Raw genomic sequence first — 22861 nt, forward strand, 5'->3', positions numbered from 1 at the left:
GACCCACAACAGAAGCAGCTCTCTGTATAGGTTAAGCTGCTGCTGTCGCCGTATCATTTGCTATCTGATCCCGGCCATTGCCCATCTATACATGTAACATGAACCTAAGCCTGTCAAGGCACTTGGATATTAAAGTATTATTTCTGATAGACGACGCTGTGATCCTGTTCGGTATTTTCAGTGTAGAATCTGATTATGAATTTTCTCTTCTTTCCCACTGATGACGACATGGCTAGCTAATATTAGCTAATCTTCTCTGAGAGGATTTCTGGCATACTGCACTTGTGTGTTCGCGTGTGAGTGAATGTACCGTATAAAGCATAGGGCCGGCCGCTGTGGCCTAGCGGTTCTAGGTGCTTTAGTCCGGAACTGCGCGACTGCTACGGTCGCAGGTTCGAATCCTGCCTTGGGCATGGATGTGTGTGATATCCTTAGGTTAGTTAGGTTTAAGTAGTTATAATTTTTAGGGGGCTGAAGACCTCAGATGTTAAGTCCCATAGTGCTCAGAGCCATTTGAACCATAAAGCATAGGTTTCGGCAACGACAACAGTTGTAGTGTCTGACTTGGAATTATTCGAGAAAATCCTCTATTACGGCGACGTCTCGCAGTAGTTTAGATTACGTGTAACGATGCCGCCTTACATCTCTCCACTTCTAGGAGGTTATGATATATTATCTTTGGCTTCTAATTTCAGATAGCGAACAGTTTAAGGTTAATTGTAAGAAACAGTCTTAAATTGCAGATTTTCTATTTATTTATTACGCCTTTCGGTATGATAGGGCGTAATACTACGACCAAACCAGTCGTGGCAGTAGGAAATACGACCAAGCGTACATAAATATACACATTCCTCATACAATGAGGTGTCATCACTTTTTCCACTCTTGTGGATGGTACACAAATAAGTAGACGTCAGTGTGTAGACTAGGAAGTTAGGTAGCACAGGAGGAAGTAGAGGCCGAACATGGACAAAATTCGTAATAAATAAATCACAAATCTGCAACGTACTATTGTTTTTACAATCAACTTTTCGTAAGGTTGCTGCACCACTCCACCACCATGCAATGAAATTCTCTCTTATGATAATGAATTCCCGTTGGAAACAATTATTGGTGAATCCGAATCTGTACGGTGTAGTACCGAAGTCGTAACTCATTTCAGAACATTTAATTATATCCGCTTTTAGCGAAGTTCTGTATGGCACAATATAATATTAACCTCTTCGCACAGAAGCATTATGATCATCGGGAAGCAAAATTAATCAACAAAGAAGGGCCCCAGCAGACGGCAAAGAGAAGAGAGTTAAATGCTACGTAATACTAAATTACGAGCCATTTGAATAGTATACATTTATTAGATTTTACTACATAAAAACATAACTTCAAAAAATAAATACACTCGACATCAATAAAAAGTCTTCAACATGTGACGTTCAACAAAATTTAAGTGGAAAAAGACAAAGAAGACAACAGTTTGCAGAATGAGTATGTTATACAGAACTGCAGCAGATAATTTCAGTATTAACACACACGGTGTAGTGCTGTATCCTTAATTGTATCTTCACAAAAACGCATGCACAATTTTACTTTTAAGAAATGATTTTAGCAAAAGATGAAATTCTTAAATTAAACTAACAAACTATTTATTAATTACTATTAAATTTCTCTCACTAGAAATTAACAACTCTTATATCAGCACATGGCACAGAATTTCTGGTTGCACATTCGCACAACAAGATAAATAATGTCATTAACGAATTGTATAGACAACATATATAATACTTCCAAATTACATATTGTGATGCAGCTAAGACAGGAAACTCTAATATACCCAGGATGAATATATTTATCTAGGAGCGGTTTTCGCCTAGTTACAGCGGAAAATTTCCTGACAGTTGCAAACCGTTTATAGTTGACGAATTACGACACCAGCATTGCTTTTTATCTAATGGAAATAAAAACTTTTTCTGCAGCAAATGGAAGAAGCTTCCAGCAGAACTTCAACGACATAATATGTAGGGCACTTGAGCAAATAATATCAGGATAACAGCTCCACAAACCGCTGAACCGCCATCAGAAGAAGAGTTTCCACAAACGCCTGTCCCATTGTACCAATATACCAAATGTAAGCAGACACATAACTTAGGTATGGCTCGTTTATTATCACAGATGTCATATCAAGTGCTCAAAAAATTGATCCCGTTCTTTTCTACACGCTATAAAATGAATATAGAGAAACAATGCTGCGTGTTGGACTTCATCTGGAGTTAATGCAGCTCAGACCCGTGTTATAATGCAGTCATTATCGATATTTCAAATTAACGTCTCGTTTTAATTTTCTGCAACAGGTAAAATTATAGAAGTGTTAAGAATGGCGAGTGTGCAGATCATATTTCATTTCGCAAACGGCTGTTCCAATGCTCTGCAAATATTCTCTTAATAGGGTCCGTCGTATGTACTGAACGGAAGGGACGTCCTTTAAGCCGATGCCATGCTGATGGTCTTATATCCTGTGGGATGTCTTCCAATAACGGCGGTAGCTGCATGTCTCAGGAACTCGAGATACTTGACTGTATTCAGATTTCCATCAATAGAATAGGGACCACCGATGCAGGCCTTGAAAAACGCGCACCAAACGTTGATAGAACAAGAGCATTGTTTTTGTGCACTTCAATTAACCAGCATGGAATTTCAACTCACGATTAGTGCATATTGCCGAGACTGATATGGCCATGGTTTGCAAACGATGTTTCTTCCTTACAAAATTTTGCATAGGTATGTAGCATCACTTTGCACTTTTTGTTCATAACATTCGGAGAACTCGTACCAATTTTTGAAGGCACTGACATTAAGCTATAGATACAGCGTACTATGAAATGCATGAAATTTGATGGAATGTGGTGTCCACAGAACACTCAGTTGTTGATCCCTCTCGCAGTAGCAAGATACTTCTTAGTGAGTTTTACATTGTGTGTTACTGCTGCTAGATTGTCAGTTTCATTTCTTTCACCAGTTGCTGACCTTTCCCTTGATGTATTATGTCCGTCATCCCCACAGTTTCTGGAACTGTTATTTTTGTAGTGTTTGCAAAGGCAAATCGCGAATACTTGACGCGATCTGGATACTCCTCAGCATCTAACAGTACCGTCACTCTAATAATTTTGCGACGTTCGCCTTAAACGATACCGGCGATTTCAACTGTGGTATACATTATGAGCGCCTCGATAGATTTATTAGCAAATTATCTCTCATTCTGGAAAAAACCCACAGGCTGTGCTAAGCCATGCCTCCGCAATATCCTTTCTTCTAGGAGTGCTAGTTCATACTTCAGCAAGGTTCGGAGCAGGGGTTTTTTTGAATTCTGGAAGGTAAAAGACGAGATGCTGGTAGAAGTGAAGCTTTATAGTTGGGGGTGGGGGTGGGGGTGGAGGGGGGAGTCGTGCTTGGGTAACTCTATGGTAGAGAAGTTGCCCGCGAAAGGCAAATGTCCCGAGTTCAAGTTTCAGTCCGGCACACAGTTCTAATCTGCCAGGAAGTTTCAGCAAGTTACCTATTTGCTACAACAACAAAAGAATGTAACCGTACCTTTGTGTTTGCTTACATTTGGGATGACACTGCAGAAGTTTGGTAAACCTCTTACCCCCAAGGTGGGACAGTGGTTTGCGGTGCTATCATCTTGACACTTTTCAATCGAGTGCAATACACGTTATGTCGTTAAGTTCCCTTACAAGCTTCTTTCAAATGTCACAGAAGAAGAATATAGTTGCATTAGAAAAAAAAAACAATGTCGGTGTCGTAATTCGGCGAGACAATAAAAATTATATGCAAAAGACAGGAAATTCTGCCTCACTCTGTGTACATGAATGTTAATAATTAGCAGGTTCAGAAATGAAGAAAGGAAAGGGCAGAGCTAAATTTTTGGCACACAGTTTACATATGCGAATACATATTTCTATCTGACCGCAATAGTATTTGGAACATCCGGATGTAAACACATGTTACGTTGCACTGTTTCTTCATCTTTGCTCATTGAACTCCTGAGTATTCTTCTTTGAAAGAATCGTGACTGGTACTTAGTTCGTCACACGCAGGTGAAAATTAACGTCGTCGTTCCAATCTCTGTCGCTTTGTTGACAAATATACCATCTGCATAGGACGAGGTGTGGTGCGTAGTCGTGACTGGCAGTGGCACTTAGTGAAAGGTACACCGACTCCAGGTAGCACGGGAAGAGATGTCGTACTTTTGCCACCCCTTGAAGGGGGTCTGATGCGGCGATGATGCAGCTTTGGTTGCTGTCATCTCACAGACAACAGACGGCAATATCACACCAAAAGCAAAACTAGTTCCTCTCAACTTGCAAGCAATCGCACACATAAAATAGTTTGAGACAGTGCAGTGACCTAGCTTGAAATATAGTCATCTATGAAAACACTAATGCATTTCTGCAGAAGTCAAAGTTTTGAAAACCATCACGAACTGTTGTGACTAGAAATTAAACATGTTATTTCTTCTTTTATTCTATCCAGTCCGTTTTTGTCTTCTTCTTTCCGAAATTGGCACACAATCTTCTTCAAACCTGCAGCGAGGTTCCAATCGCTATTCATTGTATACTCTCTGTGACTTGCTAAATGATGTACGTTGTTGGTCAAATATAGGCTCAGCACGTTGTTTCGAACTCTACAGGCATCGTACTTTTTTTTCACGTCGAACTTCGCAACAGTTTTGTACCTAGTCACATTTGCATTGCTCGAAAAAACCAACTCATTTTGCCTAGCGGGAGTGTGTGAAAGTAAAATCGTAAATTGTCCATTGACAGTGAGGTTCCCACAATTACGTAGGAGTAAAAGTGTCATTGTCGCTTTCTTCCGTTAATAATCCTGTACCATTTCGTGCGGTATTAGCAGTGCAGTCATGCTTCGCCTTGACAAAATGCTCCATTTCAGTAACGTCACTTTGAAGATCAAAAAATGTCGTAGTGTGTCAGATGTAAGCTTGAAGTAGGAACTGCTTTCCTTGCATGAACTTTGCATATCAACAATGACATTATGAGTAACTTCACTCACTTCAATGACGAACTTTTTGTTGCTGTGTCATTAGCAGGGGCTGAACCTGCAACCACCACGTCTTATTTTCTTTCTCTGTGTTGCATACTTATTTATCCAACATATTGTTCAAGCCTTATCTCATTTTTCGATTATAAACCATAAACTCTTGATTCATCGATTGATTATCAGCCTTCATTTCTCTCTGCAACCATTGATTAACTGCTTTTAATTCAGTACTCCAATTTCCAATTCAAATTTTGATAATTAGCAGGCAACTTTTGAATATCTTCCTCCAAATCTGCACTCAGTTTATGCAAAAATTAATTAATAGTTCTCCTGCCTTACATCATCAACACAGTGGCTACTTATCTCTTTCAATAATTAATATTCAAATTAAAAATTTCAGATAGGGTTGCCTCTACAGTTTGAAATATGTTCATTTATCGAAGACTCATGAATGACATCCATATCAATACTATACTGATAAACACTGTCCCTCCATCAGTAACATCACTACTCTCGGTTTGACTTGGCACTCCTATTCATATACGTACACCACACAAGCAGTTTAGAAGCAAATGATAACTCCCTGTCTAAGTCTTTTTACCTGTTCAACACTGCTTGAAAATTCTACGCTCCACTGAAAATCACCAACTTACTCGTCATATGCTTCTGTTGTCAGTCGGGCTCTGGATCTGAAGACTGAAGCATGGGCACTCTTGTCACTGGTCTCCATACGTAAGGTGATGCCTCATTGCCAGTTGGATTACTTTAATGGATATACGTCCATGCAATGAGATACTGATACACTTCCTGTGGTTGGAAAGTTTAAGAATTGGACAATAATGGGTTACACTGAGAACAGTTATTAGCGAATCACAAACTGTTGCTGGATGCTGAAATTGGTTGCTGAAATTATTCTTGGTTTGAAACATTTCAACTACACCCAGTTTTAGTAATGTTCCATATGACACAACATCATCAAGCCACAGTCACTAAAACAATAAAATTGTTAAAATGATACATTACTAGTTTCGATGTAGTGACACATTATTTCAAAATGTAATCATGAACCTAGAAAACTGCGTTAATAGCTGCAACAGCAGTTCTTCCAAGTACTATGAAAATACACTAAAACCTTTAAACAGAAGTAAAGGCAGCAGGAACAGGTCACAAGGTGTCATGGCAAAACTGGTTGATCAGTCATTTGACACCTAAATGCACTGTAGATGAGAAGTGCATTGGAATGAAAAATTTATAAGTACCTCCGCGCCACTGAGAAATCACATCGTTACACATTTTATAAATTAATGAAAGACAACAACTTATAAGAGAGGAGATGGTTTTCTTAAGCCCCATCAACAATAATGTGCTTTATATTACACTGAATAAATTTCTTTCTTGATCTGGAGGATTAAAAATAAGTGAGATTATTTTCTCTCTATGCAGATATCTCGCAATATCGCCATCGAAGTTCTACGTGAAAGGGAACAGGGGACCCCTCAGCATTCACGCTCACGCATGCTTTCTGATACCAGACTGGTATTTCTGCACTGAAGTTGTTCTACAAGGTGCTATAAGCCTATCATTTTCCCATGCAACTGGCACTCCCATCTAAATCCGGCCATGTCAACCAGTTCAGCTTCCCACTCAAACTGACTCAGAGCTTTCTATGCCGATCATTCGACGTTTGCCTGGCCACTGCCTTGTACATACTCTCATTTACATTTACTTTGACCATAGCATGCGTCACGTAAGATGGCGCTTCTGTCCATAGAGGCGAAGCAGTGAAGGGATGAGAACTATACATGTGCGACAGCAGATAGTGGGCAAAGAGAGTCCATGTTGCCAAACTGCATTACTATGGACAACTGTTAGGCTCATTGGCCTATGGTATACATGTCCAGACATATAAGTGGAATAGTGAATATTAAAGCCAGTTACGATCAGTCGTGATGAGAGAAATATTAATTCACATCTTGGTGACGTTGCATCCACAGCTCCAGAGACTTACTCTGTGTGATGTCGGGAGCCGTGAACAGCTGGCACAGCTTTTTTTGAAGTCATGAGGTACAATATCTCTCAAAATTACAATTGTGTACCGACAAGATCATTAAAACTGCTTGCTACAATTACCGTTTATTGCGGTTTGAACTGCATTATAAGTAAAAATTTATTATCAAATAAAATAATTCCAAGCACAAACTGAAACCATTATATTTGCATGACGACTGCTTCTACTCAATAGAATTTTTTAAAATGTGTATAAATGTGTGTGGTAATGTCTCTGACTGTAGTTAAGTGTAAACACTGTGCGGAGAAAAGTGGTAGAAAATACTAATGAAAACACTATCATAAAAACTGACAGTAAATTATCATATTTTTCCCTGTTAACAGGCATTATGAGTGTAAAGTAACTCGTTTGCAGTGACAGACCACGTTTATAATCCATTGAACAATCAAACAAATAACAATCATCTGCGAATAACTCCAAGGGATGATGGCCCATAACACCGAAAACCACCGATATCTCGACAAGTAACAGTTACTGTCACTTTAAGGCCTTATATAGTTTGTGCCTTGAAAAGGACAGGGGTATACATGTGGAAATATCAAACTTTTGACGAATTTATCCAGCTGCATTATCACGTTGTGTTAGAGCATACAACATGGTGGGAGAAGCTTAACTTCCCCTTGGGCAATATGTTGAACTTTATAGTCTGCATAATTCTAAGGTTACCAAGTCCTAATCAAAATAGTTATTAAGTTCTCATTATTATGTACATAACTGATATGTTAAGAAACAAATTTTCTTAAACCTCAAGTCTTTAAAACTAGGAAATATTATTACTTTGTTACAAAGTCTACATCGCCACACCACTGTCAGTTCTATTTTAATCTGTTTCTGAATAATCTAATTGTAAATTTACAATGATAGGTCAAACTTATATCCATTACTTCGCTGTCAAATTTTTGTTTCTGGAGGTTTTCAGTGCGCTGCACAGACTGAAAGACTAAAACCCATAATGTAGTACCTGTTGCCAAAAGAACAAAATGGATTCCGAAATGGGAAAAGCTGTACAGACATCATAGTTATTCTACAGCAGATTATAGAAGAACATGAGGAATTCTATAAATTAACACATATCCCTTTTGTAGATTATGTAAAGGCTTTTAATAAAGTAAATCGATAGCTATTGTGGGAAATTTTAATAAGAAGATGCATACCAATACACATTTTGCAGGTAGTTCAAAAGATCTACACGGAAAAAGAATCCAAATAATTGCAGATAATGAAGAAACAACAGTTTTTATTAATTTAGAAGTTCGAAGAGGTTGCAGACTCCCTCCACTGCTCTTTAATACATATATTGGTGACATCATATGGCAGTTTAGAATGAAACTAAACAACTTTAGATATAACTTCAACCAAAAGATTACATAATGCCTTTGTTATTTGCAGATTACCAAGTGTTAATTTCGAACAGTGAAGTTGAACTGCAGAGAATTGCCTACAGACAATACCAAACATTCCAGATGTATAATATGTCAATATCAACACAAGAAACCAAACCTATGACATTCTGTGGGAAAAAAGCGTAGGAACTAGTAACAGTAGACAGAGCAAGTAGACAAATTCCAATTTCTAGGAACCATACAGTCATTCAGCGGAGATCTAGATAAAAAAAAAATGGGACAGTTAACTACTTAAATGGCACTATCAGAAGAGGCCTCCTAGGTAAAGTAAGAGCAGAAACATATTAAAAATATTATGAAATTATGTCAGTACAAACATTACTATATGTGTTTCTTGGGTAATGATAAATAAATATAAAATAAAATTACAAGCCAAAGAAATGAAATTCCTCAGGTACATAGCAGGATACACAACACTAGACTACAAAATAAATACAGATATCAGGTAGGAATAAAATATTTTCGATGTAAACAGTGAGGTTGACGAATATTGACAAAAATGGATATCCCATTTGGGATTACCACAGGATTTTGGCGATCTACTCTGCAAGGTAAAACATGTATTAGAAAATCTGCAAAACAATGGAACGAACAGTTGTAGCTGCAACAGGCTGAGGGAAAGCCTAATCCATGATGGAAGAAGAATGAATTCAATTTCATGAATCTCAATATTTATTATTTTAAGGTTCTTTATTCCTTTATATTACATTTTCACTTGTTTGTTTTCAATTAATAGAAAACCATAGTCAATAATTAATTTAGAATATCTGTCAGGGAATATACCCTTCAACTCAATTACACTCCACACAAATTTATTCTCCATCCCTAGGATATAAATATTCACATCCAGTAACACCATGTAAGACATTTATCTCAAACTTAGTTTTTTAATCTGTTTGTAGACACTGTTGTTGACCATCTTAATTAGAAATTATTTTTATAAGACTTTTTTTAATTTGTACACAAATTATTACTCAGATTGTATAATGTTGTTTAAGGTAAGATTCCTGTTTTATTTTCCTAAGTGTATCTTTTGTCATCATGAGGGCTTAGTGCTTTCTTGTTTATTTCAGGAACGTAATTTTGTGTTTTTCACTCCAACTCCTATTAAATCTTCTGTAATGTTCTCTATTGTTAAAAAAACAATCTTTGAAGCTTATTCCATTTTTGACACTATACTTGTCTAATCGTTTAGATTTTTTCTCTATTTTGTTCTAACTTTATAAGCATTCAGTTTCGCTCTCTACCCACATTGCAGTCATCTTTCATATTTCCTACAACTTTCGGTTCAACTTGTGGAATGCCATAAATACTATTTTCATTATAATCACTAGTATCAAATTATTAATCACCTATTTCATATCTTTAAAAACCTTCAGTTCGTATATTATAGATATAACTGTCTGTATCATGATAACAGAACTCAATATTTTCTCCATATTTTGATTTCATTATTCTATAGTGAAAAACAAACATCAGTTCTTTAGATGAATCAAGTATTGTGATACTGACATAGCTGATTTTATTACATGTAGCTTTTGTCTTATTCATATGAGTAGCACCAAAGTTATCATTAAATATGGTACTTGTATTAAAGTTTGTCTTTGCTATTATTTTATCCCATTTTTCTCAATCTGGCACCAATTTTACATCAATTCTATTCCTAATATCTTCCATTGTCTTCCCAAAGGCTGAATTATTCATAAGTGTATAGAAACCGTTTTCAAAATCATTTTTAGCTTTAGTTCTCATATCTGTATTTAAATAAATATATTTCCTCAACCAATCCGATTATTTAATTTTTAAAACTATGAATTTTTGTTAAACTATGTATTTTTGATAAATACTGCTTAAGAATACCATAATGAACTATGTAATTATTTTTGATAATCTGAGTAGTCAACAACTTGCTTTCTTGAGGTCCAGGCACAATTTTTTTTCAGGAGCAAGTGATAAATCATTTTCTACATCATGTAATTCTTTTGAACATTATAAATCTATTTTAGCAATATTTGATGATTAACTTCTTTTTGTACCATCAAAATTAGCTGGTTCTTCCCTTCGAATCCAGCAAATGGTAAATATTGACTTACAGCATAGCAATATAAAATATTTGCATCTGAATATGCTAGATAATCTGATATCCTTTTACTACCAAAATCGTTAATACATTTGTTGTTTGATTTAATGTATCTTTAACTGCACTGCAGTATTCCTTAGTCCCTCTCCAACCATTATAATCGTTTCATGATCGTGTAATAAATCAAGTGGTTGTTTAGTCATTTTCAACACTGCATCCCAAGATAATCCTGGAGAAGTAAAATACCAAGATGGATCAAGATCGTATGCTTGTATACATCTGTTTCTGAAATTGTCAATATATATCAGACAATAGCAATTCATTAATTTCAAGATATTGATAATGATGCTCAACTAGATTTTTAATGTTCAATTTGTTTCAAACTGTTTTTTCATGTTTAAAATCTCCATCACTTCCTTCACAATCATTCAGTTTGTTATACGAGGGCGGTTCAGAAAGTAACCTCCGATTGGTCACAGTGCGGGTTGTGGGGGGAATAGCGACGCCATCTGTGCGTTCACGCACTCAACAGGTCAGTCGGCATCAAGCCGTGATCGAGTGAACGTCGTACCTGCGCTAGTTTAGTTTTTGTGGCAGTTTGAAATGTGTGCTGCAATAGAAAACCCCGCCAAATGTGAAGTGCGTGCTGTCATAAGGTTTTTTACAGCCAAAGGATATTCTGCAGCAGCTATTCATCGTGAGCTTTGTGCCGTGTACGGACCAAGAGTTATGAGTGAAGGAGTTGTCCGTAAATGGGTACGTTTATTTAAAAGTAGACGAGAAAACGTTCATGATGAAGAGAGGAGTGGTAGACCATCATTGGTGACTGACGAACTCGTTCCGACAGTTGATGCAAAAATTCGTGAAAATCGACGTTTCTCAGTGTCGGAGTTGTCTACTGGTTTTCCACAGATTTCTAAGACTCTCTTGTACGAGTTAGTGACAGCAAGATTGGGTTACCGTAAGTTCTGTGCACGATGGGTGCCCAAAATTCTTAACGACCACCACAAAACTCAAAGAATGGCCTCTGCATTAGACTTTCTGTCACGTTATGAGGACAAAGGAGAACCATTGTTAAACAGAATCGTGACCAGTGACGAAACCTGGATTAAGTACGTGAACCCTGAGACAAAAGAACAATCAAAGATGTGGGCACATTCAAATTCGGCTACCAAACCAAGAAAAGCCTCGCAAGATTTTTCTGCCAGAAAACTAATGGCAATGGTGTTTTGGGATGCCAAAGGGGTGTTGTTGGTTGAATTCATGGAACGTGGTACGACCATTAATCAAGACGTGTACTGTGAAACAATAAAAAAGTTACGACGGGCTATACAGAACAAACGCCATGGTAGGCTGACTTCCGGTATCGTTTTTTTGCACAATAACGCCCGTCCTCACTCTGCTCGCAGAACAACGGCCCTTCTTGAGTCCTTCAAGTGGGACGTTATCAACCATCCACCTTACAGCCCAGACCTGGCGCCAAGTGATTATCACCTCTTCATGCATTTGAAGAAATGGCTCGGGTCACAGCGGTTTGATGACGACGAAGAGCTCAAAGATGCGGTCACAGGCTGGCTCCAGGCACAAGCGGGTGATTTTTATGCAGAAGGAATTTCAAAACTTGTGAAGAGATACGATAAGTGCCTCAATCGCTATGGAGACTATGTAGAAAAATAGTGCAAAGATGTAGTTGTAAGATGTATATGTTAAAATATTTTTATTTGACTTGGTGTATTTTTTTAAATCAACCGGAGGTTACTTTCTGAACGGCCCTCGTAGAATCCTTCTTTTGCTTGCAATTGTGTCTCTTCAAATGTTTTTCAGAAATACATGTGATCATATGCATAAACAAAATTTCTGATTGATAAATCAAACAATTCTCCTGGGAAGTAGTTTCTAATGTTTTTCAATTGCCCTCTCTCTCCAAATTTGTTTAAATATCATCCAGCATAGAAACCATGAATTGAAATGTGTCAATAAACCTCATTTTCAAACTTTCTGTCTTCTTACCAAAACTAATGTAATGTCTGTCTTGTTTGGTATTAAATCCTTCTCTTTCCTACCATAATCAAATTCTTTCACAGACAAATGCGAAACATATGATAAATTATGTAAATAAATTAGCACAATCCTTGGATGTTTTGACTGCCAATTACATTTAATACATAATGGTTTTATATATTTTCCAGTCAGATGACCATGATGGACAACTTTCTATTTCTGGTGAATAATAATAACAGCTGCATAATGTCTACTTCTTTGATCTTGTATATCTTTATCATTCTTCAGCAGTCAATAGTTTCTTTTCAACTACTTCAGAATAAATTCTTCCACTTTCTTCAACATTGTTTTTATAATCAAGAAATTTTTTTCAGATTTTCGAATTCTATAAACAACAGGATATTTATAGTATCCATTTACCTATGGATGAGTAATATAATAACAGAATCGACTTGGTTCTTGTTTTAGATATTTCATTGTATATGAATTTTCTGGATTTGGATATTAGTTGCCCACCTTCAACAGCAGTCATTCAAATTCAGGATAACTTAGAAATAGAATTTTTGTGTATATTGATGATTTTAAAACTTACATCGCAACTTTTCGCTGGTATTTCCACTTTTAATAATTTCTCAACTACACTTCTTTCTGTGTAATTATCTAGTCTTTCTTTATTAGTCAAATGGGGTAAACACTTATAACAAATAAATTTTGCTTCTTCGTGTTTGTTAATTTGACTCGATACAATCCTACATAAATTTTTAATACAGCAATGGTGTGGATTATTTCCCTCTTCTAAATACAGGAGGTTTACAGGTTTCTCTTTCTTATCTTCTGTAATTTTTGATGGATAGATTTGATTTTTTTAATTGAATAAATGTGTATAGGTAGCTACATTAAATTTTATTTTCGAGTTTATTAATTTGATCAATCAGTACAGAAAACTCAAAGTATTCATATTTCAGAGCAAGATGAGGACCAACATTTTTATATTAGAGTACTCTTTCTGAATTTTAATGTACAGGATATAAAGCATATTTCATAGCCTACAGTAAAACTTTTGGTCTTTATTTTTAAATTAATTCATTTTGCTTGTTTTATCTGGTAATTTGATGTTAAGTTGGTCCACTCAATGGAACACATCTGTTAATCCCTAGCTGTAAAGCACTGATTCTATTTCATGTCCATCCTAACCTGTGTGGTTGAAAATTACCCATTCTAGGTAATATATTTTCGTCATTTTCGGTTTTACTAGTCAAGAAATGATTAGGTTCTACTTTTTATGTAATTTTCAAAATTTATTGTTTGTAATATTGTTTTCAAATGCAGAATCAGCTAGATAATCTCTAACTGTGCATCTGTGTCTTGGTTTGTCAAATCAGTTAGTATTAAAAATAAACAATATCTCATTATTGGTTTTAATTTGCTGTTTCCCAAAGATATCATTTGAAAATGATAATGTTTTTTGAATCCTTTATCTTCATTCATAGTTCTAGTTTTTATTTCTCAAAGATGTCATTAAAATTTCTTAAAGTTGTCATTGCAAAATGCAAATAATTTATCTAATTTATTCTCTAAAACATTACAAGCATTAATTTCATGATAAGATAATTGTTTCCAAACACTTCCACCTTAATTACAGGATAACTTTTAATAAGTCTTTATCTAATTAATATTTCCTCTTAAATTATTTCTTCAGTCAAGAAGTAGAGTACCCATGAAATGCTTCATTTGACCAACCTGTTTACACAAAATAAAATTGATTAATTTTTCGTAATTCTATCAGTGAGAATTTTCATTTAATACATATTTAAAACTAAGTATTATATGATTACCATTTCTTATATTTTGTATCACTAAACACATACTTTTATATTATTGTTGTTATATTACAAGAAGGATTTTTGTAAAAAGGGACTACATTTTTCATCCCTTAACAAGCTTTACATTCCGTTTCCAGTCTAATGGATTCTTGCTTTTCTTTATTTTGCATTCACAATAATATTTCGGAATGTTTTTGATTTGGTATTTGTTGAAAGTGATTTTTACAATAATATTTAGAAATCTTTTGTCTACATAGACAAGGAATTCCATTGTTGTTGTAATTTTTTACATGATATACATTTACACATTGTCAACACATCGTTCTATATCCATCTTTTATATATTTCTATGTAGTACAATTGTCAATAGACCTCTCAGTTTTTAAAGATTTCCAAAGTCAGAATTTGAATTGTTGTTAAATGTGCCCCATTTATACAGAAAATCTTTAGTTTGTTCCATCAATAGTGAAAAATATTTGTTTATTTTTTGTATAAAAGATTCAGATACCTTTTGATATCTTAAAGCTATTTTCCAAGCAACTTTACCTTTAAATTCCATTAAAATCCTTCAGATATTTTTGTTCACCTCATATATCTTCCCAACTGAATTTATCCTCAAATTTTCTGAGTAGATATTGAGAAATTCCTGAGTATTTGATATACCCTCCCAATCGAATTAATTTTGAAATTCTCTCATAAAGTCTTCACATAATTTTTGATCACCAGAAATCTATTCCCAATTTACTTTATTGCAGAAACTCTTGCATAACATCTGACAATTCTTGTCCCCTTGATATACTATTCCAGGCAAATTTATCTTGAAATTCTCTTATAAAATCTTCATTCAAGTTTTGTTTACATTTCTTCCCAGTTTAATTTATACTGAAATTTTCTGATCAAGTCTTCAGACAATTCTTTTCTATGTGATATATCACCCCCATTCAATTTATCTTGAAATCTTCAGATAATTTTTGGTATATTGATATATTATTCTAAACTAATTTATCTTGAAATTCTCTTATAAAATCTTCAGATATATGACGACTTCTTACTATATACATTCCCAATCTAGTTAATCATAAAAATCTTCCATTAAAAATCTCGAAATTAATTGGTTCTTTGAACAATGAAATGCATTAATTGCTAATGATATTTTAACTTTTCTGAATGGAATTAGAGGGATGGAAAAATTTTCCACTTGCTGTTTTTAAGCAAATTAAGTTTAAAGATGTTCAATATCTGCGATGTTGGAGTTTAGGATTCTGTTACCATACACATTACACGTTTTACTTATCATAGATTACCAGGTGGTATGAACATCATCAATGAGAAACAGTAATATTCTGTGTGTCAACCTTTTGGCGCCTGAAATTCCATATTGAATAACAATGAGATAAACCTTAATTTTTCCAGACAAATGAGAAATCATATAAAAAAGGTCTGCAAAAAATGGCAGCAATTGCAAGTACATGCGTTCACAGAATTAAGTCTGCTTCAGCTGATACTAATGCAATTGCTGGTTCATAATCAACTGCGTTGAGTTTTTTTGATTATATGAATCAAAATAATTTAACATTATCTCACAAACAAATGTTTTTGGAATTATAGTTGTCCTTGAAATATAAGACAGAGAGAAATTCGTTACTTAAAATTTACTTGTTTTTATGGGATATCAAAAGGAAAGTCAGTGGTCAGAAAAAATGATCACTTATTCTTTAAACAGAAAGAATCAGTTTATAGAAACAGAGAAAAACACTTTATAGAATTCTTAGAAGAAAATGAAAAAGTAAGTCACTGTCCTATATTCAAGGTGATATAAAAAAATCTCCAAATAATTTATCCAGAAAACCATGGTTGCTGGTGGCTATAGTTTTAATACCTTTTCAATTAGATATACATTAGCCTATATTAAATCCTGCAATTTATATATTACTGGATTAGAATGAATAACATCTTAAATTTCAAAAAGTCTCAACCAGCTGGCAGTACATCATATTTTTTGAAATATTCCTTTAGGTTTACTAATTGTAACTTGAGCTCCCTTCTTAAAATTATTTTTGGCTTACCTGGAACAAAATTTAGTTTACAATTCTTTTCATTAACTTTTGTTCGATTCATTTTTAAAGTAGAATGTTTGGTGTTATTATTATTAACGTCGTTAATTCATCAATTAGGAGATTGTTAAAACACAATCAGTTTTCATGGAACTTTTTGTCTCTTTCTTTTCTCTTCGCACAAACCCCTAATATATTCACTGTTTTCTTTTTCCTCTATTCTCTCCACTTCTTTCCAGGTTTCTTCTCTATTGGTGTTTCCTCGCATTTCTGTTTCCTCAATTTATCTCAATATTTTTCTCTGTGTGTTATTTCTACTTTGAAGATTATTTGTTACTTGAGGTCTTCCATGGTTTCCTTTGCCCAGTTATTTTGCATCATATTACTCATCTCTATGTTAAAAATTTTCTTGGTTAGGCTATTTTCATTCATCCTATAAACATGTCTGTAGAATTTAGTGCTTCTTTTTCTGATGTTGTCTGTAACTTTCTCTGTTCGTTTCTACAGTTCTTTTGTCGGTATTTTTATCCAGATCGTCTGTCTCTGAACTGGCCCATAGATCGTTCTCAGAAATTTCCTCTCTTGATTTTTGATTTCGTTCTTTCCCTGATTATTGTCATTTCTGAGGCATACAAGGTTTCTAGTAAGACAGCTGTTTTGTAATGCCTTAATTTGGCATTGCTTCTTTTGATGTAATGGTTCCATGTGAGTCTGTAAGTTTTTTGTAGCTTTGCAAAACTTATTCATTGGCTGTCGAATTTAGTTCTGTTTCCTGTATAATCTCTCTCAGGTATTTGAAACTTTCTACTTGTGCTATCTTTCCATACTTTGTTACGAATGGGTTTCTGTCAGTGGATTTTGTGTCGATGTACTGGTTGTTTTCATACGAAAGTGGTAGTCCTGCTCTGGCTGCGATATCATGTAGTAGGGCTTCTTTCACTACATTTCTGTTATTTGATATGATGGCAACATTATCGGTTAAGCCCAGACACTTTATGTTGATGGTTCCATTTTTGTGTCTCCCTGGCATTACCCCAGTGGCTCCTTTGTCCCATGTCCTGATTATTTTCTGTAAAACTGCATTAAATAAACTGGCTTATACACTATCTCCCTGTCTCGCTCCTGTCTTGATTTTGAACAATTCCGAGATCCATCTAATGAACTTCACTTTCGATTTTGTATTTGTTAATGTTTCCTGGATAAGTTTTCTGCCCTTGTTGTCTATCATCATTTCTTCCAGTGTATTCTGTATGGAATGGTGGCCTTCTGGGAATCAACGAATGTTATTGTGGTATTTTGGGACTTTCTCGTTGTTAATATTGTTCTCAGACGCCAGAACTGTTTACTGTACCATCTTCCCTTCCTGGACCCTGCTTGGTACTCTCCGATATGTGGATCTATCTGAGGTTCTACACGATTTAACAGAGCTTTGGTTAAAATTTTGTACGTCACAGGCACTAACGAGATTCCTCTATAGTTATAAAGGTCTGTTTTGTATCCTTTCATGTGGAGGTGGTGTATTAGGGCTGGCTTCCATTCTTCTGGCACCTTTTCTGTTTCCGGATGTTTTTGATTATTCTGTGTATTTTGCGTGTATTGTTTTCATGGTGTGATCTTCATATTTCAACTACCAGTCCAACTTCTCCTGGTGCTCTGTTATTTTGCAATGACTTTATTACTCCCAGTATTTCTTCGTGTGTTGGGGGTTTGGTGTCATAGATAGTTTTTGGTTTTGTAAACTGCAGTCTCTGTTTTGGTTCATCGTAGTTGAGTAATGTGTCAAAGTATCGAGGAAGTATTTCACAGTTCCTCTTTGTACTTGTCTCCATCTAGTATTTTGAAGCACAGGTTTGGATGTTGACATCCTGTCATTTTTCTCATAATATGCTGTAAAAATTCCGTGTGTTGTTTCTGGCGAAGTCCTCTTCTATCTCTTTCAACCTGCTGTTTTGGTAACCTCTTTTTTCTCTCTGGATTATTTTTGAAGTGTTTTTGTGTATCCTGTTGAATTCTTCCCATTTTTCTTGTGTTTCCAGGCTTGTGTTGTCTCTTCTATGGCTCTGTCACATGTCACGTTCCACGTCATTGGTTGTCCAAATTTTACCAGTTCTCTCATTTTTTCTGACAGTTCTATCTACTTGTTGCTGTTGATTTTCGTACTTTCTTCAATTATTTCTCTCTTATTTAGTTGCAGGTACTCTGGCTCTGTTCTGAAACGTCTGTTGGTTCTCTTGATTTTTCTGTTGCGTATAAATTTTGCTTTGATTTGTAGAAGGTGTTGATCAGACTCAAAAACTCCTTTCGTAATTCTTACATCCATTAATTCTATCTAAAATTCTCATAGAACATCGATGGGAAATTTCCAAGTTTCTAGTTTTCTGTGTGGTTTCTGGAATTGCGTTTACATGGTTTTCAGCTCGAACTTGCTACAGAAATATATCAATGTATGTGCATTTTCTTTTGTTTGCTTGTGGGCTGTGTGTTTCCTTGTCATGTCATGGAATTTTCTTTCCTTGATTAACTGGGCATTGAAATCCCCTAGTAAAATTTTCTGTAATTCTTGGGGATTGTGCTGGTAGTTTCTTCCAGATCTTTCTACAATTCCTCTATCATCTATCGGTTCTTCTTGTTATAATTATTTATGGGGGCATGTGTACTAATTAATGTATGTACAATTTTGTCAGATCGAATCATGAGTGTTGTAATTTTTTCTGATTTGAGGTGAAACCTATTACAGAGTCCAGTATCGATTTGTGTACTACAAATACTGCTCCAAAGAGTTTGAGGATACTTCCTGGAATAGTTATGGCTGGTTTTCCCCTATATATTCTGTAATTTTCCGAATCAAACTGGTTCTTATCTGCAAGTCATGTTTCCTGTATTGCCTGAATCATGTTATCTGTGTTACCATAATTTTGATGTTGAATTTATCCATGGTGTTTGTAAATTGTTTCATTTTACCTGGCTTCAGTAGTGTGTTTGTGTTGAGTGTTCCCATGTAAAATACTCTTTTTGTCTTGAGGATTTTTTAGAAGCTCTGATTCTTCTCTTCATGACAAGCCTGATCCCCTAGAATCCGATGATCAGACCTATTACCCTGTCTTACTGACTGGGGCCCAGGGTAGTGAATTCTTTCCCATTGTTCTGTCATGATTATTGGTCTTTGTTGAGGTCTTGGTGCTGAAATCACAAAGGATCTCACATGATCTCGACTGGAGTGTTTCAGTTCCAGAAGATTCAATCACAGCTAAGCCAACAGAGCCAACAGATCCTGGCCACAGTACTGGTGGTTAATACACAGATGTTTCTGTAGTTTAGGGCTTCACCTGTAACAATAGGCAGGGCACTGACGGGGTGCTACGATCTGGAGCCAGATGTACCCAGATTTTTTAATCAAGTGTTACTCCTCCCTCTCCTAATTCCTGATTACTTGTGAGATGAGACCCAGGCTTGGCGCCAGTAGTGGTGCAGTTGTTTGGTGTTATTGTATCCATCAACTAATTTAACACATATCATTAATCCAGTTATAACTTCCTCGAAGAGAATATTTCTTCCACATTTTTTCTTTCAATGTTCTATTAAATAGAACAACAACGGCTTCTAATTCTGTAAAAACTTTGTACAGATTAATAATATATCTTTCGGTTCCTGAAGATCCTCATTATTAAATTCCTTACCATTATCTGTTTGTAATTTTTTTGAATTTGCAGCCTTCTCCCTTTTCCCCAAATCATCCACTATATTCTTCCTTGTGTTGTCTTTAACTGGAGTAGATGAACCAAATTTCGAAAACAACGTTTATAAAACTTAATAAATGTTTGTATCTTTTATTTTTTTTTAATTTCTTAGAGATTGCCTGAATCCATTTTTACTTTGATCTGCTTACCATAAATCATTTGTTATGAGGGAAATTAAATTTCATCTTTTGAAATTCTTTCTCATCAGTTTATGTAATTGACTAATAATTCTTCATAACTATTTAGACATTCACCTACAAAATTCTTTTAGTTACACATACTGTACAAATATATTCAATTCTTTGACCGCCAATTTAGTTGTTTCTCTGTGAGAATTATGGATTTCACTAAAGTTCTTACACTTCAAACAGTAAATATGGTTGCCTATTTATATAGAACAAAATTTAATAAGATTTAGATTATGTCACCAAATATGATCAACTATACATAATCTTCAACAGTTTGACCTTTATCTTTTAATCTTACAGTTAGAAAATTTGATATGTGTACATTAATTGACCGATTATTATTGCTTAAGTCATATAGTGTATCATATACACTTACTGTAATACAAAACTTGCCAAATTTCAAATCTCTGTTGACATTTTTACCAACAACTATGAGTGTTTTAAGCCTGAAATCATTATCAAAATTGTATATTTTGTACTTCTGTATTCATAAAAGTAAATTCAATTATTTATCTACCATCTACCACATGCTCTAGTCTGTTACATGTATCTTTACACATATCTAAAACATATGGAAGGTTTGTATGTATGACTCATTTTTTACAAGACTTGTTATAGTGTTAAAATTTTGTTGATGAAAATGTGAAATGTTTTTATTTAAATGTGTTTAATGACATAATTAATAGATCATGTTATAATACTTGTACATTCACATATTGTAATATAATGTTTTCCTGATATTGTTTAGTAACTGCATCATAACCATTTACTGGATGTTTAATATCTACTATTTTACTACCCATAGAATCAATGTATATTTACTTGATTTAGAAATGAAAATTTTTATGGCATTGTTTAATTAAACTTTATAGTTTTGGATCAATTTTTACACCTAGTTCGTTTATTATGTTTTCTAAATTTATTTCACTATCAATTGCATGACCTGTAGGTTTCGTCTTATTTCCAAAAGTGTCCATTGATTTAATTCAGAGTATCATGGAATTCTTGCATAATAGTTTTCAAATAAATTGACAGAAATGTCCCCTATTACATCACGAAGTCTGAATTTTTTGTCCTTTATAGTACAATGCAATTTAATGGAGATATTTAACCAATTATTTTGCGATGTTTCCCTCAACTAAATCAAATACCAATTTTTTTGTTTCTATACTTATAAGAACAATTCCAGTGAGTTACAGGCTGAGTAGATGTATCAACATTAATTATTTCACATTCTAATATTTTTGTACCATTAGGTAAGTCATCAAACATAATAACGCCATGAAAATATTTAATTTTTAATTGTTTAACTTATTTTTCTTTGTCAAAATTGGGTAAAGGATTGTTAAATTTCTTCTATATCCATGATCTTTTTTCTCCATTGCATGATTATATCATTTCTTTTCTTCCAATTCCCAATCAGATTTTTTTGTGTTTGTTACTGCATTTGCGATTGCTGCAGATCTATCAGCAAGTCAACCAAAAGTTACTAGATATGATAATGCAGCTAATAATAATGGAGGAACGCTACCCTCATGTTGTGTTAGTTTTTCACCATATTTTTTGTTAGATGTTCAATAATCTTTTTTACAACATTAGTTCCTGTTGTAAGAAGAAAATTTCCACGAGTTTTTTTGTACTGCTGATTTGATTTTGAAACTTCATTTCTATCTCCATTTCATTATTGTACATCAGTAAAAAAGGTTCTGTACCCTGTGACAGTTTGTTACTTAATTTAATTCTATTTGATTTTCATTTAGTTTTGACAATTAAGAGCAAAGTATAATGAAAGTTAATCAGATGTAAAGCCAAAAATTTATAAGGATTAATTATTTTCATAACTCTATTCCATATAACTCATTAATGGCTCCTTTAATTAGGTTTTCTTACTACTTTTATTTGCATTCTCAGTCATTTCCTATTTTCTCATTTTCATACCATTCTGGATCTTGCACTTGACTTTGACAATAATCTGTTCTGGAATTGTGTTTCTTTTACCTTGATCTCTTGTTTTCTCATCGTTGTAAGAATATATTAAAAGTACAGTCAATACAATCGACTTATCATAGTTTTCTATTTCAACCTTCTGTTTAATTCTAAGTTCTTTCTTTTGATGAAACAACAACAGATATTTTAGGTTTGTTCTAAAATTCTCATTTGCTGAATTTCTCATATGAGCTGAAATTGGTTTTGACTTTCTTTTCTAGCTTCATCTCAATGACTTGTCATTCTTAAAGACATGTTTGTTGTTTTACTTCCAAAATGTATAATTTTGTCAGAGCTGTTTGTGATCTTATGTATTTTGCCATGAACTACAATCATTTAAATGCAATAATTTTTTTGCAGAATAAAATACTAATTTTATAATCACCATCCATTATCATCAGTATCAATGCCCACACCTAGGTGCTGTTTAACTGCTTTGTGTCTAGATTCTAAACCTTTATTGTCATGA

The sequence above is a fragment of the Schistocerca piceifrons genome, chromosome 1 (genome assembly GCF_021461385.2).
Source record: "Schistocerca piceifrons isolate TAMUIC-IGC-003096 chromosome 1, iqSchPice1.1, whole genome shotgun sequence".
NCBI lineage: Eukaryota > Metazoa > Arthropoda > Insecta > Orthoptera > Acrididae > Schistocerca > Schistocerca piceifrons.